This window comes from Rattus norvegicus, chromosome 19 (genome assembly GCF_036323735.1).
Source record: "Rattus norvegicus strain BN/NHsdMcwi chromosome 19, GRCr8, whole genome shotgun sequence".
Classification (NCBI taxonomy): domain Eukaryota; kingdom Metazoa; phylum Chordata; class Mammalia; order Rodentia; family Muridae; genus Rattus; species Rattus norvegicus.
In genome coordinates, this window is record NC_086037.1 from 5,580,180 (window position 1) to 5,605,053 (window position 24,874).

A 24,874-nucleotide genomic window follows, 5' to 3' on the forward strand; every position below is an offset into this window, starting at 1 on the left:
ACCATTTTATAAACTTGGCACTCAAATATCCGGTGTCTGGTTAGGGTTTCTTTTAAGCTTCTTCCTATGTCCTCACAGGATGAAAGAAATGAAGAGTGATTGTCTCCTTCAGCAAAGATACAGAATCGCAGCCATGAACTTTATGATCTTAAAACCTTTCAATAAGCTCTAGATTTCAACAGTATTATAATTTTAAATTAAAATTAGAACCTCTCTCTTATTTTTCTTCTTCATGTGTGTGTATGTGTGTGTGTGTGTGTGTGTGTGTGTGTGTGTGTGTGTGAGAGAGAGAGAGAGAGAGAGAGAGAGAGAGAGAGAGAGAGCATGTGCTTTCCATAGAGCAGATGTAGAGAACAGCTTCCAACTTGTCAATAGCATGTTCTCTTCATTATTACTCCCTTGTGCCAAGGGACTTCAGTTACTTCTCCTGTCCCTAACCTTTCTCCATGGAGATCTTCATGGATTAGAGATATCTATTACTGTGTCTAGCTACTGCATGGGTTATAGGTAATCTGGGCTCAGGGTTCAGGTTTGTATGATAAGCAGTTTACCAATTTAGGCCTCTCCACAGGCCCTGAGAGTAAAATTTCAGGTCCCACATTGGGGAGCAGAATTACGAACTTTCTTGAGAAATGTCATTTAGATGGTACAGGATCACAGTAGTTTTCTAGATTCATGAGATTTTGCAAAGTTCTAAATAGTCTTTTCCATTTTGTTGGTCTATGTACTCACTCAGAAAGATATATATATATATATATATATATACATATATATATATATAATTTTCTCTTTTACGTTCATTCAGGGCACTTAGGTATTTTCCCTCGCTCAAAGAAGGTGAATTCTGTAGATTCTTAATAGAAGATATGATTGTTGCCACTGCTGGTCTGATCCATATTTCTGGAACGTAGAAATCCTTCAGAAATACTTTCAAACATGCATGTCACCTGTTTTATTTCTTTACTTTGGTACAGATTATTTTCTGGGATTTCTACATAAGCTGTTTTTCATGTTGAACTTTTTTCTGCCATCTCAGCAATCAGTCTCAATCCCAGCCTTACTGCCGATCTTTAAAATATTTGTTTTGCTTTATAAACCATTTCTGACACATTTTTATGAAGTGAAAATTCTTAATTATCATCAGAAATCCAACACCTTTCTTTTATAACAGCAAACCTTCACTGACTGGCTGTCATTGTTTTTATTTTCTTGTTGTTTAACAGTGATCAAAATGCACTTATTTTAACTCCCATTAACAATGAGAATAATTTTTTTCATTTCTAAGAAAAATTTATTTGTCAATGTCAGAGTTCAGCTCTTATGAACTGTGATTAATATGGGAGCTATGCAAATGTAATTGCCTTGGAGCTTTATTCTATTTCTCTCCACATCAAGTACTTCTATCCATTACACAATGAATGACGTCCAGCTAAGCTGGAAAATTCTTGTGACCCTAGTCCTGTTTTCCCATTGATTTTCATTATTAAATTAAATAATAAAATAATTAAATTATTAAATTCCCTCCTGGTGGGAAGACTCTGCAGTAGTCTATTGCTTAGCATAGTGGTTCAATGAGAAATTATATCCCTTTAAATGAGTACAGAGGAAAGCGGGAGAAAGAGGCATGAAAGGAATGGTTAGCATCCTATAAAAAGTGCTGCAGTGAAATAAAGGATAATGGTAGTTCTGAAGCACATTCAGGCTTTTAGCTCCAGTGCAGAAAAATGTGTCTCAACAGAAAAGGAAGTGGGCTTTAGGTTTGAAATCATGAGTCTTCAACCTAAACGATCACTGTAGTGCAATTCGTTCAAGTTCTTTGAGTTGCTATGTTTCTAATGTGAGAGAAGATACTAGAATGGAAGCTCTCCCAGTTGGGTTGACAGGATTGACTGAGGGGTATCTGTACTATGAGGCATAAGGACAAAGCATAAAGTACCCATCCCAGTACAGCAGCTAGAACATTATTGTAACTGTACCCTTCTTACCATCATGCAAAGACTTAAAGGTGAATTGCAATGCACAAACTATGCAGACAATAAGTTGTGTGAATTGGATGCACTTCAGGGAATAAAACTCTAAATTGGCATCATGCTATTTGATTCCTATTGAATTAAAGGCAAAGTAATCTCCCACTTTGATACTTTGTCTTTCTTGATGTTTCCCATGTTGTCCCAAAGCCACTTTAATCGGGAGCAGTGTGTGAGATAGACACACATCCAGACACATTCTCCTTGTGATGCTGCACTACCATTATTTAATCTTTTCGACATTGATTCACCAGACAAACAAGTATTGAACTCCTATGTACATTTACTAAGTAGGACAAAATCTTGTATGCACCAGCAATATTTCTTTAAAAGAGTGTTTCTTAAGAAGAGCTACTTCTCAGCTAAAAATACCCCACTTTCTGTCTTATCTGAAGCACTATCTTTCAACAGAAAATCGGAGGGAAAAAATGATCTCTTCAAGATCAAAACCCTTGCTTCCTGTATTACAACCTGTCTCACTTACCAGGAGTGCGTTAGCTCATCCTTTATGGACAGAAAGTGGTTTATCAATAATTCCACTGTACAACCTCATTTGCAGGCCCCGAACTATCTTGATTTCAGGACCATCCAGGGCTAAACCTGCTGCCAGGCATGAGAAAGGAGCACGTTCTATAGTGATGCAATGTTTTGATTCACGGAGCTAAATTTGGCTTTCACTCAACACTGGTGGGAGGCACCGATAGCTGTCACATGGAGTAGAGTTTCCAGAGTTGAGCACTGAGCTCATGAATTAATTGTTTTTTAACTTTAGTGTAAAGAATGAATAACCGGAGCTCTTGTCCACTGATCTGTTATGTGTATCTGCCACTCAGGGATTTGGCATAAGATGGACGTAGTAGGTGATGTTTCTAAAATGCTTTAGACTGCTCTTATAACCTGATATTAAAATAATAACAATAACAAAAGAATGTGCACTTATATTGTCATGTGAGGAGTATAATTTATGTAACCATTAGCATCAGGTTTGATCTTATAATTGCAAGGAGAAAATTTTACAAATCACATTTTATTTTTGTCAAAACATTAACAGCAATAATAAAAGATGACTTTTCCACTTAGAATATCTTCGTACCTTTAGGATATACTTGAACAGTGTTAAATGCATGTCTACAACTACTTTTGGGCTGCTATTTCTTTGCATCAACACTATAAACTACCTGTGTTACTCAGAGTGGAACTCACCCACTACCTTGGGAATATAGTGAAAAGTATTTGATCAATAGTAATTGTATCACCTATTGAGGAGACATTAACTGGGTGGTCAGTTTTGACTGAGATTTAAAATCCTTCTGTATGTTCTTCACATTTATTATGGGCAAGGCCTGTGGTGAAATCAGATGAGTTAGGAAAACAATAGATCTGGAATGCTCTGCAGCAAATTCTCCCAGGCAAGACTCAGACTATACACATCTATTTGCTCTCTGTTTGACACAGCATTTAACTACTGAAGTCCAGGCTAACCTGAACTCAAAAATCTCTTGTCTTATAGGACTGACAATTTTTCCTCATGGCATTGTTTATTCATGGGGAGGAAGCATTGGCAGTAAAAAATATTTCCTTTAATTTTAGTACATGACCTAATGTTTGAGGAGTAGATACAGAAAGCATAGTACATTTACACAATGGAGTACTACTCAGCTAATAAAAACAATCACTTCATGAAATTCATAGGCAGCTGGATGGAACTAGAAAATATCATGCTAAGTGAGATAACCTACTCAAAAAAGAACACAAATGGAATGCACTCACTGATAATTGGATATTAGCCCCAAAACTGGGAATATCCAAGACTCAATTCACAAACCACAATGAAACTCAAGAAGGAATACCAAAATGTGGATGCTTAAGTCCTTCTTTTTTTTTTTTATTAACTTGAGTATTTCTTATATACATTTCGAGTGTTATTCCCTTTCCCGGTTTCCGGGCAAACATCCCCCTCCCCCCTCCCCTTCCTTATGGGTGTTCCCCTCCCAACCCTCCCCCCATTGTCACTCTCCCCCCAACAGTCAGGTGACAGCAAATGCTGGCGAGGATGCAGAGAAAGAGGAACACTCCTCCATTGTTGGTGGGGTTGCAGACTGGTACAACCATTCTGGAAATCAGTCTGGAGGTTCCTCAGAAAATTGGACATTGAACTGCCTGAGGATCCAGCTATACCTCTCTTGGGCATATACCCAAAAGATGCCCCAACATATAAAAGAGACACGTGCTCCACTATGTTCATCGCAGCCTTCTTTATAATAGCCAGAAGCTGGAAAGATGCCCTTCAACAGAGGAATGGATACAGAAAATGTGGTACATCTACACAATGGAATATTAGTCAGCTATCAAAAACAATGACTTTATGAAATTCGTAGGCAAATGGTTGGAACTGGAAAATATCATCCTGAGTGAGCTAACCCAATCACAGAAAGACATACATGGTATGCACTCATTGATAAGTGGCTATTAGCTCAAATGCTTGAATTACCCTAGATGCCTAGAACAAATGAAACTCAAGACGGATGATAAAAATGTGAATGCTTCAGTCCTTCTTAGAAGGGGGAACAAAATACTTACAAAAGGTAGAGGGTGGGAGGGACTTGGGAGGAAAAAAGGAGTGGGAGGGATGAAGGGGGGCAGGATCAGGTATGAGCTAAGATGGGGATGACATACAGATGGTCAGGAATTTGACCAGAGGTGTGTAGCAATGGGGGATGGAGAACTGGGGGTAGTCATCAGCAAGTCCCAGATGCCAGGTAAACAAGAGAACCTAACTGAGATGAGATTAGCTTAAATGTCCAACAAAGGGGAAGGAGAAACTGTAGAGACCATATTCAGAAGTTAGGCAAGGTACCAAGTTGGGGGACGGGGCCACCCATTCTTCTCCAAATTTTTAACCCAAGAATGGTTCCTCTCTAAAGGACATTTGGAGACAAAGTGTGGAGCAAAGACTGAAGAAATATTTGTCTTATACCATAATTACAATATTCTAAATTTCCTAGGCTGGAACAGACATTTCTTTTTTTTTTTTTTTTTTTTTTATTAACTTGAGTATTTCTTATATACATTTCAAGTGTTATTCCCTTTCCCGGTTTCCGGGCAAAATCCCCCTCCCCCCTCCCCTTCCTTATGGGTGTTCCCCTCCCAACCCTCCCCCCATTGCCGCCCTCCCCCCATAGTCTAGTTCACTGGGGGTTCAGTCTTAGCAGGACCCAGGGCTTCCCCTTCCACTGGTGCTCTTACTAGGATATTCATTGCTACCTATGGGGTCAGAGTCCAGGGTCAGTCCATATATAGTCTTTAGGTAGTGGCTTAGTCCCTGGAAGCTCTGGTTGCTTGACATTGTTGTACTTTTGGGGTCTCGAGCCCCTTCAAGCTCTTCCAGTTCTTTCTCTGATTCCTTCAACGGGGGACCTATTCTCAGCTCAGTGGTTTGCTGCTGGCATTCGCCTCTGTATTTGCTGTATTCTGGCTGTGTCTCTCAGGAGCGATCTACATCCGGCTCCTGTCGGTCTGCACTTCTTTGCTTCATCCATCTTGTCCAATTGGGTGGCTGTATATGTATGGGCCACCTGTGGGGCAGGCTCTGAATGGTTGTTCCTTCAGTCTCTGTTTTAATCTTTGCCTCTCCCTTCCCAGCCAAGGGTATTCTTTTTCCTCATTTAAAGAAGGAGTGAAGCATTCACATTTTGATCATCCGTCTTGAGTTTCGTTTGTTCTAGGGATCTAGGGTAATTCAAGAATTTGGGCTAATAGCCACTTATCAATGAGTGCATACCACGTATGTCTTTCTGTGATTGGGTTAGCTCACTCAGGATGATATTTTCCAGTTCCAACCATTTGCCTACGAATTTCATAGACTCGTTGTTTTTGATAGCTGAGTAATATTCCATTGTGTAGATGTACCACATTTTCTGTATCCATTCCTCTGTTGAAGGGCATCTCGGTTCTTTCCATTTTCTGGCTATTATAAATAAGGCTGCGATGAACATAGTGGAGCACGTGTCTCTTTTATATGTTGAGGCATCTTTTGGGTATATGCCCAAGAGAGGTATAGCTGGATCCTCAGGCAGTTCAATGTCCAATTTTCTGAGGAACCTCCAGACTGATTTCCAGAATGGTTTTACCAGTCTGCAATCCCACCAACAATGGAGGAGTGTTCCTCTTTCTCCACATCCTCGCCAGCATCTGCTGTCACCTGAGTTTTTGATCTTAGCCATTCTCACTGGTGTGAGGTGAAATCTCAGGGTTGTTTTGATTTGCATTTCCCTTATGACTAAAGATGTTGAACATTTCTTTAGGTGTTTCTCAGCCATTCGGCATTCCTCAGCTGTGAATTCTTTGTTTAGCTCTGAACCCCATTTTTTAATAGGGTTATTTGTTTCCCTGCGGTCTAACTTCTTGAGTTCTTTGTATATTTTGGATATAAGGCCTCTATCTGTTGTAGGATTGGTAAAGATCTTTTCCCAATCTGTTGGTTGCCGTTTTGTCCTAACCACCGTGTCCTTTGCCTTACAGAAGCTTTGCAGTTTTATGGGATCCCATTTGTCGATTCTTGATCTTAGAGCATAAGCCATTGGTGTTTTGTTCAGGAAATTTTTTCCAGTGCCCATGTGTTCCAGATGCTTCCCTAGTTTTTCTTCTATTAGTTTGAGTGTGTCTGGTTTGATGTGGAGGTCCTTGATCCACTTGGACTTAAGCTTTGGAACAGACATTTCTAAATCCATAATCATGAAAATGGTCTAGGTTAGACATATCCAAAATTCAGACATCAATACAATGGAGTACTACTCAGCTATCAAAAACAATGATTTCATGACGTTCATAGGCAAATGGAATGAACTAGAAAATATCATCCTGAGTGAGGTAACCTAATCACAGAAAAACACACTTGGTATGTACTCATTGATAAGTGGATATTAGTGCAAAAGCTGGAACTACCCAACATGCAATCCACAGACCAAAGGAAGCTCAAGAAGGATGACCAAAATGCTGATGTTCCCACTCCTTCTTAAAACGGGGAAAATATCCATAGGAGGGGATATGGAAGCAAAGTTTAGAGCAGTAACTTAAGGAATGGCCACTCAGAGCCTGCCCTACATGTGGCCCATATATATATATATATATATATATATATATATATATATATATATATATATATATATATACAGTCACCAAAACTAGATAAGGTGGATGAAGCTAAAAAAATGCATGTTGAACGGGACCTGATATAGATCTCTCTTGAGAGACATATCTAGAGCATGTCCAATACAAAGGTGAATGCTAGCAGCAAACCACTGAACTGAGAACAGGACCCCCTTTGGGGGAATTAGAAGAAGAATTGAAAGAGCTGAAGGAGCTTGCAATCCCATAAGAACAACAATGCCAACCAACCAGAGCTTCCAGGTACTAAACTACTACTGAAAGACTGTACATGGACTGACCCAGGGCTCCAACTGCATATGAAGCAGAGAATAGACTTGTTGGGGCACCAGGGGAAGGGGAAGCCCCTGGTCCTGCCAAGGTTGGACCCCCAGTGCAGGGGAATATGAGGGAGGCAATAAAGGGGATAGATGGGAAATCTGTATGGGGAAGAGGGAGGGGATGGGGGCTTATGGACAGAAAACTGGGAAAGGGAATAACGTTTGAAATGTAAGTAAAGAAATATATCTAATTAAAAAATATGCAGAAAAGAAGTTGTTCTGACAGGTTTAGGAAAGAAATTGAGAATTGGGTGGCAGAATGATCAGACTATGTATGAATAAATGAACAACATTTATTAATACAAATCAATCACATGGTATGAGAACAATTCCTTTTTGTCATGCATGAAGTTTTAAAAGCAGGGCACTGCAACACTTAGAGGAACCTTATACTGTGCTTTCTTCGAATTTGTAATATCAGAAACTTGAGTTCTCCTTCATCTTTGTTCTCTATTGAGTGCTGTGTTCTGAGAGGTTAGAATTGAGTATAGAATGAGAAGCTGGAGGCAGGGACCTATGTGACTTATCATCCTAAGAATAACACTGTACACCCTCAAGCAAATGAAAGCAACTTACTCCCTGTGTCTTCAATCTCTGAGTGGAAAAATGGAACTTACAGAAGATTCCACGTTTATAAAAATATAGACTTAGGGAATGTTCAGAAGCTTTCCTGATATAGGCAATGCATTTTGAAATCAATCTGTGCTCATGAAAAGAAAAATTTGATGCATAACATACAGAAGTCAGATTTTTTTATCATTTCCTTATAACCAATGTAATATTAATCATACCATACCCCACTAATGCACAATGCACTGCACCTTATAAAAATAACGGAATGAAGTAATTTGTGTACCGTCAATGATACTGTTTTTTACTAAGTCAAAATTATTGGCTCTAGAGAAATAGAGAGCTAGTTTAATATGTTATCAAGAATATATTTAGTAAATTTGTGAATCCATCGCTGCAAAATGGTCTACTGAGTGCAAACAGGATAGTTGAGGACTTCATCTAACCTGTCTTAGTGATCACACAGTTTAATTCTTTATCTTAACTGAATCATTTCTCTTGTCTTCAATAAATTCTGTGTCTGTATGTGAGCCAAGACAACAGGATATTGCCATTTAATTCAATGTGTATTTTTAAGAGGTCAAATTGTGGAGATAAGAAACCTGAAGATAGTTGTATAGATTGTGTCTTCTTGATAAATTACTTTGGGGGAATTGCATTTCAAACCAATCCTGTTTTCTCCAAATTGTATCTTATCCTTATAATAAGGGAAATACAAATGTATTAAGAAATATTTTCTGGAAAAAACTCCACTATCTGTGGAACACTTATTATATAACAAAGACTATACCTATTAAACCCAGTTTTCTACCCTAACAAAGGTGGGGGAAGGAGAAACTTATGCAAGCATAGACTTTTGAAGCTGTCTTCAAGTCCTGGCATGCCTACTTCAGAAATTCATGGTTTTCATTTTCCATAAGTCTCTTTTCCCAGAATTCAGTGCGTACAGTTATTTTTTAAAGTAATGATTTCTTTAAATTCTGCAAGGCATCATGAAGATAAACAATTTTCAATTCATATGGTTCCTTCACATATATGTATACATAATTTTCACTTAACAGAAATAGAAAACCAATTCACAGTGTTGTTCATAAATTCTGGCAATTGTGAGAGATAATTTAGATCTTAAGAGGCAAATTCAGCCGCCATGGCGTATCCTGTGACTGTTATCTCCAACATTGTATGTATTTGGACATGAGTCTGCTTCATGTGGTCTGTGTGTCAGAGTGTGTATACACTCACAAATACTGATGGCAATACTCATCTTTATAGAAGCTTCAAAATAGGAAACTTTGCTCAATTTTGTGATGTTTCTTTAACAGGCAGCCTTCTGGCAAGTGTTCCAGTCTATTCTACCTGCTACGTATTAAGATGATTAGAAATCACAAAGCATCATTTCAATCACGTTCCTTTTCACACATTAGAGCCATTCACTCTACACCTTGTAAAGGATTCCGAAGAAAAATGGAGGGAATATTGAAACAAAATACATTTAAAAAAAAAGCATGTCTGAAAAAGCTGAGAGAATGCCTGGTTCTGTGTACATAGCTTCCTCCAACACCTTTCAGCAACATATTTCTCTTGATTCACTCCAGCTGGTGGTTTCTAATTTCTCCTCAGTGTCTTGGAATAGCTGTTTTCCTTGAAGCTAATCTCTCAGGCTTTGCAGACGCATCTCTGGATTTGGATTTCCTAAAGAAGGTGTTTGTCCTCCTCAACCACGTGCTTTTCTTTGGTCTTCCTAGGCAAGCTATTAACTCTTGAACAAACTTGGATTTTCAGCTAACCTTTCCATCAGGAAGCTCCCACAGATCCATGTGGCCCATACATTTAGGTAACCTTTGGGGTTGAGAATGGTGACATATTGGCATGGATAAAATAGAATCCCTTTTTTAAATCATGCATGTGGAGACTAAATGAAATTGGCTTTTTGGCAGGACTCCCAGCATGAGGATTCTGCACCTACACACCTTGTTTATGAGCAGCAATAACCATCTACTATTTGAGAGCATTTGATATTGCAACCAACCACTTAGATGCCAGTTCAGTCAACACAGACAGGACTCTCTTCTCAACTGTTCCTACCTTAGTCTTCGGAAGAATCCTGCCTGAGAGGTAATCTCATGTTATCTTCAAGTAGATTTTAAACAACTCCCAGAACCTTCAGATAATAAAGTTTTTTTTTTAAATAAAACCTTAATTCGGTCTTGATGGTACAGGACTGAAAAATGAAACATCCTTCCAGCTTCAAACTCTCACCTGAAAGGTAATCTAACTAGGAATGGAAGATGTTTCCCAACTCTCTTTTGTATTATTTGTGGTCACATGGTCTTAGTCACATGAGTTTTAGGTTTAGAGCCTGTGTATGTATTCATCCTATGTAATTTATAGGAGTTTAATGGAGTCTTAGCACTGTTTTATTTCTGGGAAGAGACACCAGGACGAAGGCAGGTCTTCACAAGGAGAGTATGTAACTGGTGATGTATTTATACTTTTAGCGAGTTGTATCATGGTCATCACAGTAAGAAGCAGATGGGCATGGTACTGCAGCTGGAGCTGAGAGCTGCCTATCATGCTTGCCAAGTTGCAGAGAAAAGAGTGAGAGATAATGGACTTGATATGGGCATTTAAAGCATCAAAGATTACCCTCAGCATTATACCTCCTCCCTCCACATCACACCTCCTAATTCTTCCCAACAATACTTAGATTTAGGAGTTTATTAATCACAAAAAATGATAAGAAAACATGACATTGGGGAGAAATTGGGATGGGGATGCTTGGGATGTTTGAATCTTGGTAGTGATATACAATTATGACAAGGATGTATTATATAGCTTTATGGAACTTCCAAAGTATAAAAAAATATTATGTTTAAAAAATCCCATTTCAAATGAGTGGCATACCTAGTCTTGTATACGTACACTCTATCATGTTTCCATGACAAATCCAACAGACACTGTTTTTCTCAGACAGTATCATTTTATGTGATGTAAGTGGTAAAATAAACTGTGAAAAAACACATATATTCTTTTCATAGTTATATGATTATAAATAAGTATATTTATTTTCTCTTTAATGTCACTATATGCAGTTTACAGATATCCTCCAATTGAGAACCCCTCTCCTTTTTTATTCTCTTGGAAATGAGCAACCAGAACTATTCCTGGCACATTGCTCCAATTTCTTTTTTAGGTATTGATATCACATCTTCTAAAATACAATGATTTCATGCATCTAAATTATTTCATACTTAAACCAAGTTAATTATTTAGCTGCCAATATTATTTCTGTTTTAATAGAAAAATAAATGGAGGTGCTAATAATTTAGATGAAGTAAGGTAGTTAAAATAAGACAATATTAATAGCTGTATACTCTACATCTGCCTGAGCTGCTGCCTCCCCCAAGTGTTTAGAAAGAGGCAACTGGGAACCATTTAAGAAAATTATTTTCTGTTAAAAGTATCTTAAATTCTGATTCGTAAGAGTCACAGATTCTCTGGTAATCAGAATTCAAACATTGTCCTTGGGCATCTCTCTGTACCATTAACTCATTCCCTATCCTCCCATGCGTCTCAGAACTCCTTGCACGAGTAATTGGCCACTCAGTCTAGAATCTCAGGCAGCACATGTTTCATACCTAGGATTGAATTATTTCAGCCTCACAGTGCCCGTTTGAGGCAATGAGCAGTGTTCTTCAGGCCTCGGTTGTTCTCATTTGTGGAAGCAAAGCTTGGTTACCTGCTCTGACATAACTCATGCATAGTGATGCTGGAGAGCAAACCCTGGAAAGTCCTGTGTGGTCTCAGAGTCCATGTTCCTTCTTTACATGTTGCTGCTCACCACTCCTGCTTGTATTTATCCATATACATTTTTCTTCTATAGGTTTTGGTGAATTAGTTTTCTTTTTGGATGAACACAGTCCTCATTTATTGATCTCCCTGGCTTCTTCTAATTGTTCATATTATGTTCAGAATCCTAAATATGAAGCTTTGCCTGTCAGTCAGCCTCTGGACCTCACAGAGTACATTCTCATCGTGTACATCCACTCATCAGCCTTACTATAAAATTCACACTCTGCTGATTGTTCTGGCATCCTATTAGATTTAGGAGATGTTACCAAAAAAATCCATCTCCCAGTGAAATATTTTGAAAGCCCACGGAATATAGAGAACATAGAGCCATACATACATTCAATAGGACTTTTGTTGAATGTCTCATATGTCTGAAAAAGAATTCCTTAGATGTAGTTATGTTTTCAGCATTCGTGTGAGCATCCTGGGTTTGACTTGAGAGTAGATTGATCACTCGATCAAATCTCTGCATTATTTTGACAGGAAATTGACCTGCAAACGCTTATGCAGAATCTCCAACTCATCCAAAGGACCGGAAAATGTTCCATGAACTGAACTTTGTCTCCCACAATTACGTAGAAAATAAATTCATAAGAATTCTATTTTCTTAACACTGTTTGTGTCCACCTGTTTTTTCATGGATTTAGCAGTCAAATATAAGTAGGCTCAGCAGGACACCCTGCTGGATATCAGGGACTAGAATTTGCTGATCATTGAAGGGTAGGAAAGGTAATGCACATCACTCTATTGGACAAGGGAAATTTGGTAGGAACTAATCAATTCATTACAATTACAGAGTTGTGCGCAGTGCGTGGAGGAATAGTGATGGAGTTAGACTAGAGCTAGGCTCAGGTGTTCCTGGGATTTTTGGGTTAGGGGATGAAGTCAGGTCAGTTTCCTGCTGTGGTGGGAAAGCACTCAAAGGTTTGTAACTGGTTCTATTTCAAATATTTCATAAATATTTTAGAGTTACTTTGAGGACAAATCAGGGTGATAGGCTCAGAAGTGTCAGAGACTAATATTTATGTAATGACTTAGGGGTTTCAGGCAAGAGTAGATATTTTGGTGGTCTGAGAATTGGGAATCAAGAGAGATGAGAAAAACCTCAAAGTTCAGGGATCCATTGAAAGTACAGGGCAATCATCTTTATTTGATAGTTTGAGAGTTAGGGGTCATTAGAATTTCTGAGTCTTTTCTTTGTACATATTACCAGTTATGTTTTAAAAAAAGGATAAAAGGCTGTATCTATGGAAGGATAAAAAGTCATGAAGAGAAGAGAAACCCCATAGGAAGAGAAGCAGCCTTAATTAACGAGGACCCCTGAGATCTCTCAGACACTGATTCACCCAACAAGGTAGCATGCACAAGCTGGTCCAAGGCCCCCGACACACATATAGCAGAGGGCTGCCTGTTCTGGCTTAAGTGAGAGATGTGCCTAACCCTTGAGAGGCTTGAGATTCCAGGGAGTAGGGGCAGGCCTGGAGGGGCCTTGCAGACAAGGGGAAAAGGAATGGGATAACCAACTGTGGGTTGGGTGACTTGGAGGAGGGTAATGGCTGGACTGTAAAAAAAAATGTTAGAGCTCTGCTTTTAGCATATTAACAGTGTATTTTTTTTTACATATTTATGTGAACATATCAATAACAATGCTGTATATATGATTCAATGCATATATTTGAATTTTAGGGACTAAGATAGGATAGATTCCATAGTAAAGGCTTCTGTTGCTGTTATAGGAACTTAGGGAGGAAAGGGTTTATATGAATTATTCTCCCCTATCGTAGTCTATCATCTAAGGAAGTCGGAACAGGAACTCAAGCAGGGCAGGAACCAGGGGCTAGAAATGAAGCAAGGTCCTAGAGGAATACTGCTTACTGACTTGTACCACATAGCACTTGTACATAGCCCAGTACCACTTGCCTTGGGTTGATGCCACCCACTCAGACTGGCCGTTTGTGAATCAATCACTAATTTAAAAATGCACTCCAGACTTCACCCCAGGCCAGGTTTCTAGAAGAATTTCTCAACTGAGGTTCCCTCATCCCTAATGACTCTAGCATTTACCATAAAACTAGATGATACAATAAACTAAGATGTCTGAATAGAGTAGCTCTCAATCGGAGGGTCTCAACCTTTCTAATGTGGTGAAACTTTAATACAGTTCGTCATGTTGTCCTGACCTCCAACCATAAAATTCTTTTTGCTGTTACTTTATAACTGTAATTGTCCTACTGTTAAGGAACTATAATGAAAATATACATGTTTTCTGATGCTTTAAGGGTACTCCTGTGAAAGGGTAATTCAACATCCTAAAGGGTCACCATACAGAGTTTGAGAACTGCTTGAAAGGGCCTGTGAACGCAGGGAAGTTGAAGAAAGCATGGACAGGGCTTGAATACTTTGATTTAGTCAAAGTAATAGGTATACCAGAATAAGAGCATGGAAAACAGAAGAACGAGGGGCAAAACCATAGAAGAGAATAAAGAAACAAATACTCTTCTTTGTTTCTCATTTTAAAATTTTAATGATTTGTATCAGCTTGGGTCATAGCATGAGCAATTTCAACCTACTCTGAAAAACATCTTAACTTCCCCGAATAAAGACAAAGAGCTATCAGCCACATTTCTAGGTCACTTCTCTGGAAATCTCACCACATAACTGAGATCATCTTTTCAGTCTTCGCAGGAATAAAATAAAGACCAAAGATGGATCCAGTTTGCTTGTGTAGTTTTTCTCATGAGTTATATATGATACAGCTATCCAAAAATAGTTTTTAATCATGATATTACTATATATTCTTGTAGCAATTTTTAAACAGATTAATTAGTGTTTTTAATGCAACAAGATTCCTATGTTTACACCAGCTTCTCTTATCTTGTGTCTTTTCATACCATCATGATATGGCTGTTAATATGTGCTCATCATCAGTATGCTTGTGTTTCTTTGGTCAGGGTCTCAGGCTCCTTAAATTTGGGTTTGCAATTTTGAGAGAGAGAGAGAGAGAGACAAAGAAAGTGAGGAGTCCACACAGAATCCTTTTTCCTTTCCTGTAAGAAGTTGGTTTAGAGTTAGGTGTCATTACCTCAGGTCCAAAGGCACTTCCGGGATTCCAGGTTCTATAAACCACACCTTCCCACCCTCCCCACCCCCACCCCCACGCATGGCGGTAGAAGGCCAGAACTACTAGCACGTTTGTCAACTCTTAACCTTGCTTACGAATGAATACACACTGTAGAAGCCAACTCAAGCCAGAAATAAGACCTTAACTGTGAAAGTCATAACATATAGGCAAAGGAATCCTGAGGTAACTCATATTTGCAGATATGCAGCATTTGATATGAGAATATATGTAAAATGAAATGTTAGGTTGATGTATTGTTTTTAGGACTTTCATTGTTTGCAAAAAAACAATCTAAAAACTGTAATCTGAAGACTACTACTTGTTTTCTCTTCTATGTTTTAGTAGCTGGTTTTACAAATTTGAATCCCAGCCCTGTCATGTCAAGTCTGTAGGCTCTGGAACATGTTTCTTAAACTCTGGTCACCTATACTTCTCATCAGTGCAATGTGACAAGTAACGTTATTTGTCTGGAAATGGAAGTTATTCAGTTAGTGACAGCTATTCACAAGACTGTTTTGCATCTTTCTACAAATTGCTAAAAGCCTTTAGCCTTTTCTGTAACTTAATATGTAGCAAGAGAGGCAGATCTATTTGCATAGCCGTCATTTTTACATTCTAGCAGGGCTTGGTACTTAGCTTTTGGTATCATAGTCAATTACAAATGATTTATTAGCTACTAAGAAGGTGCAGTATAAATAATAAACTTGAAGGTTATAGATAAATTATGTTTTTAATTGGAATGCTAATAAATTAAAATGTCATGTTATGAAATAAGTAGCTAGATTCTCCAAACATCAGAATAAATAGCTCTTGATGAAATTCTTCCCATGATGGCATCAATAAACTTTAGCAGCAGAACAAAACCCTCAGAGGGGGAAAACACAACATTTCCCCATCTTTAGACCTAATTTATTTTCAATTAAATATTATGTCTACTGCTGTAATTTTTCACAAGTCTGGAATATCTAGACATATTTCGAATTAAAGTAGATTTTTCTCTCCCATTTTTCTTTTTTTCTGTATTCTAACTAACATAAGTAATCTACATTTTTCGCATACTCTCAACCCCCCACAAAATGATGTTATTTAATTCTAATTAGAAATTCATTTAAAAATTGGGGAAAACATTAAGATTGTAAAGTCCTCGCTGCCCAGGCAAGATCACCCAAGTTAGAATCCCTAGAGCCCAAGTATAGGTCAGGAGCAGCAACAGGCATCTAATATTAGCACTGGTGTGGTCTCAGGAGGATACAGATGGATCGCTGGTGTTCATTGGCCAGTCAGTCTAGATTAATTGGTAAGTTCTAGATTCAGTGAAAGATTCTGGTCCAAAAAATAAAATGGCAAGCGATGGAAGAATACATACAATTCCTCCACCATCATATGCGTCCATCACACACACACACACACACACACACACACACACACACACACACAGGCACGCATGCACACATGCACGCACGCAGAAGCAAACGTGCACACATACAAATTGTTTACATTATTGATGGAATGAAGAGCATTTTCATCTTTCTAGAATGGGTCTTGATATTTATATTAGGTTCTAAAAGATGTATAAAGGATTCAGTTTGACAGACAGAATCACATTTAGGAGCTGAGAGAATTGGACACCAAGGAGAAAGTAGGTAAGTGTTAATAGGATGTTGCTATCTTCATCTTCCTGGCTGACTTTTTCTTAAGGGAATTTTGGTAGAGTAAAACTAAATATAATTATATTACTGTTTATTGGATAGGAACTGAATAGGTAGCATGGTGTAGGCATTCATAACAGTATCTTCTTTATTATTCACATAAACCCCTTGGAAATAGGAACTTACACCATCCCGATTTAAGATGAGTGGGTTGAGTAAGAAGAGAACCTTGACTATTGTAAAAATTTACATAGCAAATAAACCTGGAAGCCAGATCCTTACAGCATAATGACATGTGCTTAAATTCACTCTAGTCCTCATCTTTTCCAACATGTTCTTTTGTTTTACTTTGTAATGTGTGGAGGGGAAAGCAGATGGATGTATGTGTGGTATGTGTCTGTGGTATATGTGCATGTGTGTATGGTGGGTTATAAGTACTAGAGAAAGGTATCAATGTTCTGCCTTGTCACTCTTTTATTTAGCCTACTCTTTCAAGCAAAGGTCTATAATCAAAGCTAGTTAGGATAGAGACCAAAAACCCCACTGATGTACCTGTGTATTGCTCACAAAGCTGGGGTTACAGATGCACATGGTCTTGCATGTTGTAGGATGGAAACGATCCTTAGGCTAATCCAGCACAAGATCTTACCCACTGAGTAGTACTCCCCAGCCCCCAATACCTTTGCAGATTGAGATGACTCCTCACATGTATGATCTACATATCTACACATATTAGTAAGATACTTAGTCTCATAATAAGAACAGAAAATCGACATTCAGGCAGGGGATTGATATGTAACTAAGAGAGAAGTCCTTTAAAGAATGACTTGCTATAGTTCTGAAACTACTCTTAAGATCATATAAATCACAGGCACCTTAAAATGGGTGACATTTGAGAGGGCTGTGTAATTAATTCACTTCTCAGCAGCATGCCCATAATCACTGACATGTCACTTAGACCAGTTTCAATAGGTACATAGAATGTAGATACTCAATGAAATCATTTTATAGAGGATATGGAGAATTAAACAGCAACATTACATTATCATGATGACTCAACACGAGATGCTGCAGTTCTCTGGGGGCATCAATGAGATACTGGATTGTACCATTTGTCTCTTTTAAAGCAATTTGGTTCCATTAAATTTAATAATATTTAGTACTTTAAGGGTATCATCTCCTTTCAAATGGAAACATTAACTGCTGTAATTAATCTTCCCAGCACTTCTTCAGGCTAAAATATAAATAGAAATAGAGAAAGCAATTAGGAACAGGTGTGCCCTGGGTAAAAGCATGAAGCACAATTGGATGTTTAGCCTCTGACTATGGACTCCTAGGTTCACCTTCTGCCTGTAGAAGGTTTTTCCTATAGGGAGGTGAACAGTTCAATTCACAGACATTAGTGCTTATAATGAGGTCTGATTAGTTTGGAGAATATACCCCGATCTCTTTATAGATATTCTTTCTCAAGGTTTACAATTAGCTAAGGTTTGAAAATAAATGACCTTCCTCAAAAATGAACACCTTGGCTTCTTGTGCATGTAATCCTGCTATAGGTGAGGGCAGATTTAGAGATGGATATAAATGTACACATATGTAACAACAATTATTGAAGAAAGATCTCAAAAACTTGAAAGAGAAAGATGAGTGCATATTACAGGCTTTGGACGTGGAAAGGGAAGCTTGAAATGATGTCATTATATGACAATCTAATACAAGTTAATGAAGGGTAGAAGAGAAAGGGACAGATAGAAAATAATAAGACTTTATTTGGTCTCCAAATTTTCATTGATAGACACATCCTAATTGAACTGTATTTGATCTTTCCTATTTGATCTTCCTGATCTCCCCTCTGTCGTCCCTCCCCCAGTCTCCTTTTCTCTACAGAAGTTTTATTTACAAAATCCCTCAATGAAAAGAAATATTAATTTACTTTCTCTACCCATTGCCTTTTAATGTCTCCCCTACTGGAGCATTAGGTATGCTTTTTGCCAAATAGTATTCTTTTGCTTTTTATTCCCAAATCCTTGATTCTAGATGTCTGTAGACATATTTTAAAAGTATATATAGATAAGCATATTGATTATAAATTTAGATCTGAGTCTGGACTCATAGACTACATCTGCAGAAGCATCAACATACAGAAGAACATCAAAATTGCACTGCCATTTTTATCCTAAGCACACATTGAAATCTCCTGTGAATTTAGCAATGTAAGACCTCTTCTGGAGTTCCTATGCAGCCTAGGGCTTAGTGAAGTCTTTGTGTGTGTGTGTGTGTGTGTGTGTGTGTGTGTGTGTGTGTGTGTGTTAACATTATTTCTCCCCCTCTGCCCACCTCTGAAATGTTGCTCCCCAACCTGGTCCAACATCCCCACCTCACCTCCACCAGCATCCCTTTTCCCTGAGACATCAGGTTACCAAAGAATTAGGCACATCCTCTTCTACTAAGGCCATACAAGCAGTCCTCTGCTACACATGTGCCTGGGCCCACAAATCAGCCCAAGTATGCTCCGTGGTTTTTGACTTAGTCTCTGGGAGTTCTGAGCGGTCTGAGATAGTTGGCACTGTTGTTCTTCCTGTGGGGTTGCAATCCCTTTCAGCCCCTTTATTCCTTCCTCTAACTCTTCCACATTGATCCCTGACCTCAATCCTATGGTTGACTGAAAGTATCTGCATTTGTCTCAGTCAGTTGCCGGTTGAGCTTCTTAGAGAGCAGACAGCCTAGGCTCCTGTAAGCATTAACAAAATAACCTCAGGAATTGTGGGCACACATGTGATGAACCCGAAGTTGGGCTGGTCACTGTGTGGCCTTTATTTTTGTCCCTGCATTTCCTTTAGCCCTGAACAATTCTGGTTTAAAAAGTTTAAAGATGGATAAGTCCTCCACCCTCAACTGGGAGCCATGTCTATCTACTGGAGATGGTCTCTTCAGGTTCTATCCCCCCACCGTTGGACATTATGGCTAACATCATCTCCATTGAGTCATGGTAGCCTGTCACATCCCAGGTCTTTGGGATTTTCTAGAGGTGCCATCTGCCCCTTAACTGCTGCATATTTCATTCCATTATTCTAGTTCTCTGGGCATCCCTCCTGTCTCTCCCCATACCTGATCCTGACCCCCTCTTTTTCCTTCCCCCCTCCCCTCTCCCACCCAGTTTACTTTCTACCTCTGCCTCTTGTGATTATTTTGTCCCTTTTCTAAATGGGTTGTAGGTAGCCACACTTTCTATCCTGTTAACCTTCCTCGGGTCTGTGAGTTGTATCCTGGGTATTCTTAAAATTTTGACTAATATTCAGGTATCAATGAATACATACCATCCATGGGTCTGGATTACCTCCTCAGGATAATATTTTCTAGTTCCACCCATTTGCCTGCAAAATTCACAATGTCCTTATTTTTAATAGCTCAATAGTATTTCATTATCTAAATGAACCATTTTTACTGTATCCATTCTTCACGTAAGCTGGACCTTTCACCTTCTGACTATTGAAATTAAGGCTGTTATGAACATAGTGGAGCACATGTCCTTATGGTATGGTGGAGGGTCTTTTGGGTTTATGCCCAAGATTGGTATAGCTGGGTCTTCAAATGGAGCTAGTTCCAATTTCCTGAAGAGACACCAGATTGATTTTAGGAGTGGTTGTACCAGTTTACAATCCTACCAAAAATGGAGGAGTGTTTTTCTCTCTATACATCTTTAACTGCCTATACTGTTGCTTGAGTTTTTGATCTTAGCCATTCTGATAGGTGTAAGGTAGGATAAGAGGGTCATTTTGATTTACATTTTCTGATTAAGGCTGTTGATCTTTTTTTCTCCATCTTTATTAAATTGGGTATTTCTTATTTGCATTTCAATTGTTATCATTAACTTTCCTGGTTTCCAGGCCAACATCCCCTAACCCCTCCCCTTCTCCTTCTTTATGGGTGTTCCCCTCCCCATCCTCCCCCCATTACTGCCCTCCCCCAACAATCACGTTCACTGGGGGTTCAGTATTGGCAGGACCAAGGGCTTCCCCTTCCACTGGTGCCCTTACTAGGCTATTCATTGCTACCTATGAGGTCAGAGTCCAGGGTCAGTCCATGTATAGTCTTTGGGTAGTGGCTTAGTCCCTGGAAGCTCGGTTGGTTGGCATTGTTGTTCATATGGGGTCTCAAGCCCTTTCAAGTTCTTTCAGTCTTTTCTCCAATTCCTTCGCCGGGAGTCCCATTCTCAGTTCAGTGGTTTGCTGCTGGCATTCGCCTCTGTATTTGCTGTATTCTGGCTGTGTCTCTCAGAAGCAATCTACATCCGGCTCCTGTCGGTCTGCACTTCTTTGCTTCATCCATCTTATCTAGTTGGGTGGCTGTATATGTATGGGCAACATGTGGGGCAGGCTCTGAATGGGTGTTCCCTCAGCCTCTGTTCTAAACTTTGTCTCCCTATTCCCTCCCAAGGCTATTCTTGTTCCCCTTTTAAAGAAGGCATGAAGCATTCACATTTTGGTCATCCTTCTTGAGTTTCATGTGTTTTATGCATCTAGGGTAATTCAAGCTTTTGGGCTAATATTCTCTTACCAATGAGTGCATACCATGTGTGTTTTTCTGTGATTGGGTTACCTCACTCAGGATGATATTTTTCAGTTCCAACCATTTGCCTATGAATTTCATCATTTTTAAGCGCTTCTCGGCAATTCAAGATTCCTTTGTTTAGAATTCTGTATCCCATTTTTAAAATTGGATTATTTGTTTGTTTTTTTTCTTTTTTTGAGTCTAAGTTCTTGAGTTCTTTGTATATTTTGGTTATTAGCCCTTTATCATATGTATGATTAGTGAAGATATTTTTCCAATCAGGAGGTTGCCATTTTGTTCTATTGGCATTGTCCTTTGCCTTATAGAAGCCTTTCAGTTTAATGAAGTCCCCTTTGTCAATTGTTGATTTTATAGCCTGAGCCATTGGTGTTCTGTTGAGGAAAGTTTTCTCCTGTGCCAATGTGTTCAAGGCTACTTCCCACTTTCTTTTCGATTAGATTCAGTGTATCAGGTTTTATATAGAGGTCCTTGATCCACTTGGACTTGAACTTTGTACAAGGAGATAAATATGGATCAATTTGCTTTCTTTTCTATGCAGAGAGCCAGTTAGGCTGTATTAACAATTGTATTTTACAAATTCCTCCAAAGAAAGGTCATTTCATATTGTCACTAATTTCTAGACCAATTTCAATGTAAGATAATAGTACAATTAAAAATAACATTACTTAGCAACTAAAAGGAACCTCTGAAGTAAAACCATCCTGGAGTTCTTAGAGTGTTCCCAAATTGCAGTTTAATTTACTATTTATCTAGAGGCATAAATAAGCCGAAAAGTAGGACCCTTGGAAATATCAATCAGTTTTGTTTCTGAGTAATAAACTGTATTATCTGTGTTTCCCTGCATCCCCATTGACAAATACTACTTGCCAAGTAAGCAAAAGCCTTCCTCCAGTTTGGGCTTCTCTTTACTAAGCATCTGAGATTTAATGATCTATTCATGTATGGCATATGTGCTGTCTTATACCACTTCACACGACTTCTGTCATCTAGCTATTTGAATCCTTCTGTATTGAGCCATGGAAAGTCTAATTTATTTTCCCTGTTTTTTGCAAGCCAGTGATGTTTGTGCATTATTATTCACTGACCATTGAGGTGAGAATTAAAATGGATAATAGTACAAGCCCTGCACTAAAAGCCCTTCATCAGTGTTAGCTTTCAATAAGTGTTGGCTATTGTCATTGTTTCTGTTTTCAGAGATTTTCATGAATTCCCCAAATTACTTCCTTTTTTCACTAATATTTCTGAGTGCATCTCTTAGTCTCTTAGTAGAGAAATCCAGAGTAAGAGTTTATATAACTTGAATTTTTGCTACATAATGACCATTATGTTTTTATTTTATTCTTTGTTTATTTTATTTATTTACATTTCAAATATTGTCCCTCTTCCTGGTTTCCCCTCCCCCCCCAAAAAAAACCCATCCCATGACACCTCCCCTTTGCCTCTATGAGGGTGCTCCCCCTAGCATTCCAGTCTCACTACTCTAATGTCCCCTCATACTGGGGCATCAAGCCTCCACAGGACCCAAGATCTCCTCTCCCATTGATGTTAAATAAGGCCATCCTCTGCTACATACGCAGCTGAAGCCATGGGTCCCTCCATGTCTACTTTTTGGTTGGTGGTTTAGTCCCTGGGAGGTCTGGTCAAGTTGGTTGATATTGTTGTTCCTCCTAATCAGGTCGCAATCCCCTTCATCTCCTTCAGTCATTCCCCTAACTCTTCTATTGGGATCCCCTGCTCAGTCTGATGATTGGATGTGAGTAACTGCATCTGTATTAGTCAGGTGCTGGTAGAACCTCTCAGGTAACAGTAATACCAGGCTCTTGTCAGCAAGCACTTCTTGGAATCAGCAATAGTGTCTGGGTTTGTTGTCTGCAAATGGGATGGATCCTTAGGTAGGGCAGTCTCTGGGTGAATTTTTTTTTAAGTTTCTGCTCCATTTGTTCTTTGTATTTCCTTTAGATAGGAACAATTATTGGTTAAAATTTTTGAGATGGGTGTTTTGTTTTATCTTTTTTAATAGTAGGACTTCTAAGTATGGTAATTTATTCCCTTTTACAGAGAAACTGGGTTCTTAGTATGTGACATAGCAGTGTAATTGATATGATGAGATTATTATCTAATAAGTCTAATTCAGAAGCTTTATCACACTTCCTGTCTTACATAGCTAAGGTTTTCCTCTCAAGCTTATTGACTGTGAATCCATCCTAGACAGTACATCCTTCAGAAAACAAGTGACTAACTTTCTACATTGTATATATGCATCCTGTAAATGTGCTATATGGTGGTGTAGAGCACTTGTTGCCTTTTGTTTCAAAAGTTGTTGTGAACAGCTCATGGTCCACTGGAAGACCACCCACATAGTTAACTTATTTAGGTGTCTCTAACAAATAGTAAGTTGTCTGGCAGGTACTAAATGCTGAAAACCAGAAAAGAAAAATGAGTAGTGAATATATGAGGTATCAACCCAGAAAAATTAAAACTGTCCTGAAAACAAGAGGTTTCTTCCCTCCTATTCAACTAAAGAAAGAATGATGTAACCATGAGTTTCTGGTTGATGGTAAGACGAAATAAGAAACTCAACTAGACATTTCCATCCTAATACTGCATTTCTGAAGTCTTGGACATATAGATATGTAACTGTAGCTACACAGTACTTCTATTCATCATTTTCAAATTCTCCCACTTAGAATTTGCTTAGATAAACCACATTTATATCTAAATGGAAATGTAATGGAAATATATTGGTTAATTCATTCCATATAAAATAATATGTTGGCTTTATTTTTTTAGTTATGCATCATATGAAAACATCTTAAGGCCTCCTGATGCATTCCAAATAGGATCAGTGAATTCTGCCTTTGCATTAATCAGGCAAGTTTAAAGCATAGAGGCTGAAAATGCTTGACTTTTGACTCTTCCAGAGTTTTCTTGCAGAATACTGGAGCCTTCTAATCAGGAATGCAATCTAAGGTCTAATCTATGTGAAATATATTCCGTTTTCTCATGTAAAGTAGAATTTGCTGTATCTTTGTAAGAAACCCAAGAGATGACCACAACTGACATTAATATTACAGCTTCCCCCCCCCCCCAGTATTTCTAGTAGGCAATCCTCTTCAGCCTCAGTTCTTTTGACATTGGGTTCTCCAACACATCTAACTTTAGAGTCATGGCTTGAATTGGAGCTATTGTACTAAAAGCTAAAGCTTTTTTACCCCTGAAAAGTTTTGGGTGGCAATGAGATCTAAATTTGCTGGAGACTTTGGAGCCTCTGATCGCCAGATAAATCTCTAAGACTGTCGTGAATACCAAGAACATAGTAAACCTTGTGCTCAGTGCCAAGGATTTATTAGTGACCTTGAGGAACATGTCAGGGGTTGAACTATGTGTTTGGACAGGGACAGAGTCTCGGAAGACACTCGTATCAGGAGAATGACTTCGGTTTCCTTTGACTAAACTGTTGCTAAGCATTGGATTGTAACCTTTAGTGTTCCCTAATTTGATTTTATGTTTTCCAATTTGAAAGTTGTAATGAGATAACTAAATTATTTAGGGTAGGATAAATAGTGTAAGTGTCAAATAAAGTGGGTACAAATTGCA

General features: G+C 38.5%; 1 protein-coding gene across 7 annotated transcripts in view; it reads left to right on the forward strand.

Annotated features, from left to right (window-relative positions):
- Window positions 1-24,874, forward strand: part of Cdh8 (cadherin 8) — a 407,399-nt gene that overhangs the window by 85,628 nt on the left and 296,897 nt on the right. The gene's annotated exons all lie outside the window — the stretch shown is intronic.